Below are 7,307 nucleotides of genomic sequence, written 5' to 3' on the forward strand. Positions count from 1 at the left end.
AGACAAGGTACCGAGATTGAAATTCGAGGCACCTGCCAAAATCGAGGCCAGCAGCAATCGAGACCAAACAAGACAGGCATCGAGCAATACTGAAGATAGTGTAATAATGGAAAAGCGAGATATCCGTGACTGATCGAAGATCATAGCGAAAATCTCGGAACGGATCAAATCAAGAACGGTTGTTTAGTTAATCATGGGATTTCCTTCTGTAATTAGAGTTGTACCATATATAGAATTCCTCTACTATATAAAAGGGGGTTCTAACCATATGCAAAACGAACTGATACAATAAAAGAAATATAATTTTCTTTCTCGCTCACACTCTTGTTTTCCAGCTTATTGTGTTTTTATGGTCCTTGCATCAATCAGTTTGAGGATACTATCTGTATACGGTTAAAACCGAGTTCACCCGATTTTACTGTATGACCGAGACCGTGAGTTTGCATCGAAGGACGACTTTGAAGTGGATCGGATCGAGGCACAAAGATAAGGTACCGAGATCAAAATTTGAGGCACCCGCCAAAATCGAGGCTAGCAGCAATCGAGACCAAACAAGACAGGCATCAAGCAATACCGAAGATAGCATAATAACGAAAAAGCGAGATATCCGCGACTGGTCGAAGATCATGGCGGAAATCTCAGAACGGATCGAATTAAGAAAGGTTGTTTAGTTAATCATGGAATTTCCTTCTATAATTAGAATTGTATCATATATAGAATTTCTCTACTATATAAAGGGGGGTTCTAACCATATGTAGAACGAACTGATACAAAAAAAAAGTAATATAATTTTCTTTCTCGCTCACACTCTTGTTCTTCAGCTTATTGTATTTTTATGGTCCTTGCTTCAATCAGTTCGAGGATACTCTAATTCAAGGGTTGAGTTCTACTGAAATACTGGTTTGATTTACTTTATTGTATAATTCTATTATTAATCTTCATATATTTCAATTGGTATTAAGTGAAATCATGTAACCCTAAACCCACATTATAAGTTTAATTGTTATCCAATTTTTAGGGTAAACAGTTTGGCGCCCACAGTGGGGCTAAGGATAATAGTGATTGCTTAATACTGATTCCGATAACACATACTACTTTACGCTTGTTCTTGTGAGTGTTTTTGCTTTCAGGGAAAAACATGCCAAACTCACAAACAACACCCACACATGGTGACAACGGTTTCGGATTTCATGGGGAGAATGACAATATAGCCTCCCCAGGAATCGAGGTGCCTCAGGCTGATCTCGAGGGAGTACCAATTGCAAACCCCATCGATGTTAGTTCACATATTGCCCTAAATACAAATTTGGGCGCTGATCCCGAAGGTAGCGTACGTAGGGAAGGTCGATCTGCTGGTCGAGGTACGTAGAGTGGATGAGATGGTGGAGTCAGCCTCTAATTGATATTTGAAATGTTACATGCTCAACAAGCCGCTATAGCGCAATTACAAAATCAACATCGAGCGCCAAGTGGGGTAGAACCAAAAATCGTTCACAGGACCGAGCCAGTACCGGAAAGGTCAAATGCCAATGAATCGGGGACTGACCCCGTCATTGTGAAAATGATCGAGGAGCTCACTAAACGAATTGAAACGGGAAAAAAAATCGAGGCAAATGACAAGAAAGTAGAGACATATAACTCCCAGGTTGACCAAATACCGGGGGCACCACCAATTTTAAAAGGTATGGACATGAAGAAGTTCATGCAGAAGCCGTTCCCCCCAAGTGTGGCTCCGAAGCCCATTCCTAAGAAATTCCGCATGCCGTAAATCCCCAAGTACAATGGAACCACCGATCTAAATGAGCATGTCACCTTCTATACATGTGCGATAAAAGAAAATGATTTAGAAGATGATGAGATCGAATCGGTTCTACTAAAGAAGTTTGGAGAAACTCTATCGAAGGGGGCAATAATGTGGTATCCCAATCTACCACCTAATTCCATCGATTCCTTCGCCATGCTTGCAGACTCTTTCATAAAGGCACACACCAGAGCAATAAAGGTTGCAATTAGGAAGTCGGACCTCTTCAAGGTAAAACAGAAAGATAACAAAATGTTGAGGGAGTTCGTATCTCGGTTCCAGATGGAACGCATGGAACTACCACCCGTCACAGACGATTGGGTTGTTCAATCTTTTACTCAAGGTTTGAACGATTGGAGTTCGGTGGCCTCACGACAGCTAAAGCAGAATTTAATTGAATACCCAGTGGTAACCTGGGTCGATGTACATAATCGATACCAGTCGAGGATGATCAATTGGGACCCCTTCCGGTTCCGCTTATCCAATCAGGCTCGTTGGAAGAATTCAGAGAAATATTGACAGAGAACTTCGGTCGAATAGAGACCGATATCAACCATACAATGCAGATCGTAGAAACAGCGGCCCAGGACGCAATCCTATCCGAAATGATCAAAGGAACGATCGAGGACAAAACTCTCGAGGGCTCATGAGCAAAAACGGTTTCGATAAACATGTCGATCCCATAGAGGTGCCACGATTATCAGAGTACAACTTTAGCATCGACGCATCAGGTATTATGTCAGCCATTGGGAGAATCAAAGATACTAGATGGCCCAGGCCGATCCATCCCAAAGGAACCCTAATCAAATATGTAAATATCATGGTACAAATGTTCACATAACCAAAGACTGCAGACAACTAAGGGAGGAGGTGGCCCGTCTATTCAACGAGGGTCACCTTCGAGAGTTCTTGAGTGACCGAGCTAAAAATTATTTTAGAGACAGGGATGCAAACAGGAAAAACGAGCAGGAAGAACCATAACACGTGATTCACATGATCGTTGGTGGGATCGATATTACACAATGGCCCATTTTCAAATGCACTAAGGTATCGATCACCAGGGAAAAACGAACTCGAGACTACGTACCAGAAGGCACTTTATCATTCAACGATGAGGAAGCAGAAGGGATCTCACAACCCCACAATGATTCATTGATAATCTCTATCCTTGTGAATAAAATTCAGGTTAAACGTGTTTTAATTGATCCAGGAAGCTCATCCAATATTATTCGATCGAGGGTTGTAGAGCAGCTCGGCCTACAAGATCAGATCGTACTCGCAGCACGAGTTCTCAATGGTTTCAACATGGCAAGTAAAACGACTAAAGGAGAAATCATTTTACCAGTAAATATAGCTGGGACTATTCAAGAAACCAAGTTCCATGTGATGGAAGGCGATATGAGATATAACGCTCTATTCGGAAGACCCTGGATTCACAATATGAGGGCAGTTCCTTTAACACTTCACCAAATGCTGAAGTTCCCAACACCGGATGGAGTAAAAATGGTGTACGGGGAACAACACGCTACCAAAGAGATGTTCGCGGTTGATGAAGTGATACCGATATCGGCACTTTCATCAACAAAAGGATCGGAGTCCAAAGGAAAACAAAAAGCTAAATAGCAACCACAACTGTAAGCCTCGACTCAATCGGAGAAGCAGGGAACGGACGATGACTATTGGATCCCTCGATCCTTCATAATCCTCGAGGATTTTGACACCACCAAATTGACGATCGAGGAGTTGGAGCAGGTTGTACTAATCGGGCATCTACCCGATCGAAAGGTATACCTAGGAATGGGGTTAACCCCCAAGCTCAGGGGAAAACTCATTAAATTTCTTATCAATAATATGGATTGTTTTGCTTGGTCCCATTTAGATATGGCAGGGATCCTGCCGGAAATCGCTACATATCGACTGAGCTTGGACCCGAAGTTCCGCCCGGTAAAACAAAAGAGAAGACCCAGTCTGAGGTAAAACATGCATTCATCAAGGACGAGGTAACCAAACTTCTCAAAATAGGATCCATTCGGGAGGAAAATATCCCGAATGGTTAGGCAACATAGTCGTAGTCCCTAAAAAGGAAAATAAATTTAGGATGTGCGTAGATTATAAAGATTTAAACAAAGCATGTCCTAAAGAATCTTTTCCTCTGCCGAATATCGATCGCATGATCGATGCCATGGCCGGCTACAAGATCCTTAGTTTTCTCGATGCCTACTCCGGGTATAATCAAATACAAATAAACCCGGAGGATCAGAAAAAGACTTCGTTCATCACTAAGTACGACACCTATTGTTATAATATAATGCCGTTTAGAATAAAAATGTTGGTGCCACTTATCAATGCTTAGTAAATCGAATGTTCGAAGAACAAATAGGTTAGTCAATGGAAGTTTATATTCACGATATGCTAGATAAGTCCCTGGGAGCAGAGGACCATTTGACACATTTGCAGGAGACCTTCGATATACTAAGGAAATACAACATGAAACTCAACCTGGAGAAATGTGCATTCGGGGTCGGCTCGGGCAAGTTCCTTGGCTTTATGGTATCAAATCGGGGTATCGAAATCAACCCCAATAAAATCAAGGTGATCGAAGACGGCACAGTCGTGGATAATGTTAAGGTCGTACAAAGATTTACAGGGCGCATAGTCGCCCTAGGCCGATTCATCTCAAAGTCTTCAAATAGAAGTCACAATTTCTTCTCGCTGCTCAAAAAGAACAATTTTGCATGGACCCCGGAATGCCAACAAGCATTGGAAGAGTTAAAGCGACACCTATCGAGCCCGCCCCTGCTTCATACTCCGAAAGCAGACGAGCAACTCTACTTGTACTTAGCAGTCTCGAAAATCGCGGTAAGTGGATTCCTCGTTCATGAAGAGCAAGGTACACAATTTCCTATTTACTATATTAGTCAAACTCTAGGTGAGGCCGAGACCCGGTACCCATACTAAGAAAAATTGGTGCTTGCCTTAATAAGTGCCTCTAGGAAATTAAAACCATATTTTCAATGTCACCCAATTTGTGTGGTGGCCACTTATCCTCTTCGCAATATTTTGCATAAGCCCGAACTCTCTGACCGATTTGCCAAATGGGCCATCGAAATTAGCGAGTACAATATCGAGTATCAACACCGAACGACCATCAAGTCTCAAATCTTAGCAGACTTTGTGGTCGACTTTACGCCAGCCCTCGTACCATAGGTCAAAAAAGAACTATTATTAAAATTGGGTACAGCATCGGGGGTGTGGACCCTATTCACATAAGGTGCATCAAACGTGAAGGGCTCCGGGCTAGGCATCATTTTGAAGATGCCCACATGTAATACAATTAGACAGTATATCAAAACTTCCAAGTTAACTAACAACGAGGCCGAGTATGAGGCCATGATTGCAGGTCTTGAGCTAGATAAGAGTTTGGGAGCAGAAGTCATCGAAGCCAAATGTGACTCCTTACTTGTGGTAAACCAAGTCAACGGAACCTTCGAGGTTCGAGATGATCGAATGTAGAGATACATGGATAAATTGCAGGTGACACTACATCGGTTTCAAGAATGGACCCTACGGCATGTACCTCAAAAGCAAAACAGTGAAATCGATGCCTTTGCAAATTTGGGGTCTTCAGTCGAAGACGATGAAATTACGCTGGGGACTATCGTACAACTTTCGAGGTCAGTGATTGAAGAAGTCCACACCGAAATAAACTCCACAAGTCTGACATGGGATTGAAGGAATAAATATATCGAGTACCTAAAGAACGGAAAGCTTCCATCGGATCCTAAGGAATCGAGGACTTTACATACGAAGGTCGCACGATTCACATTGGCCGAAGATGGAACACTATATAGAAGGATGTTAGATGGACCATTGGCAATATGTTTGGGTCCTGGAGACACCGACTACGTCCTACGGGAAATTCACGAGGGAACTTGCGAAAATTATTCCGGTGCCGAATCATTGCTTCACAAAGTCATCTGAGCAGGATACTTCTAGGCCAATACGGAAAAAGATACGAAGGAATTCGTTCGAAAGTGCGACAAGTGTCAAAGATATGCGCTGATGATCCACCAACCCGGGGAGCAACTCCATTCGGTCCTATCCCCATGGCCGTTCATGAAATGGGGAATGGATATCGTCGACCCTCTACCATCGGCCCCATATAAAGCTAAATTCATTTTATTTATGACTGACTATTTCTCTAAATGGGTTGAAGCACAGGCCTTTGAAAAAGTCAGGAAAAAAGAAGTTATCGACTTCATTTGGGACCACATTATATGTCGATTCAGAATGTTTGCCGAGATCGTATGCGACAATGGAAAACAATTCATCGGCAACAAAGTAACAAAGTTTCTTGAAGACCACAAAATCAAAAGGATCTTGTCAGCGCCATATCACCCCAGTGGGAACGGACATGCAGAATCAATGAACAAAACTACCATTCAAAATCTAAAGAAAGGTTCAACGACGCTAAGGGAAAATGGAGAGAAATGTTGCCCGAGGTTCTTTGGGCATATCGAACAACATCAAAATCCAGTACGGGGTCAACTCCGTTCTCTTTAGTATATGGCACTAAAGCTCTAATCCCGGTAGAAGTCGGGAAACCTAGGGTCAGATTTAGATATGCAACGGAAGATTCGAATCACAAGGCTATGAATACAAGTCTCGAATTGCTAGATGAAAAACGGGAAAGTGCCCTCCCTCGAATGGCCGCACAGATGCAACGGATCGAAAGGTACTACAACCAAAGAGCCAATTTTTGACATTTTAGAACCGGGGACTTAGTACTGAGAAACGTCACCCTCAATACTCGAGACCTAAACGAAGAAAAACTCGGCCCAAATTGCTCGATATGGTCGGAAAAGGATCTTACAAACTCAGAACGATGAACGACGAACAATTGTCAAATAATTGGAGCGTGTCACTCCTCAAATGATATTATTGCTAAGGTATGACCTTCTCCATTTTCATTATAAGTTTATGCTAACCAAGTACAGGCGTTCTATCGGAGACATCGGAGCTTCCTTCGACATGAAGCCCTTAGGCCTGAAAGCACGCGTTGTACTCTTTTTCCCTTCGATCGGTTTTTGTCTCAAATGGGTTTTTCCGGCAAGGTTTTTAACGAGTCAACCATTGTTCGTGCTAACTTAGAGAAATTCAAAAGTATCCGAGGCTCCTTTACAATCAACCTCGAATACTGAGGGGCATCACCCTCGGATAGCTACAAGTAAAATACTTCGTGTCGATAGGGTCTCGATAGGTAAATTTTGTAGAGGACCAAATGGTCAAATTAACCGTGTGCATGTAGACTACCCGAGCCCTAAATGGCAAAACATGTACGCAATGTATAATCTATTGGAAGAAGTATTGTTTCCTTACCAGATGCTCCATGCTTTAGAAAAATTTATACTTTACAATTTCATACATGATCTATGGTGGAAACTGGCTCAAGGGCCAATCACAACTGAAGTTCAAATAATTTACCCGTTACTCGGGGACTGTCACC

The sequence above is a fragment of the Nicotiana tabacum genome, chromosome 22 (assembly GCF_000715075.1).
Source record: "Nicotiana tabacum cultivar K326 chromosome 22, ASM71507v2, whole genome shotgun sequence".
Lineage (NCBI taxonomy): Eukaryota > Viridiplantae > Streptophyta > Magnoliopsida > Solanales > Solanaceae > Nicotiana > Nicotiana tabacum.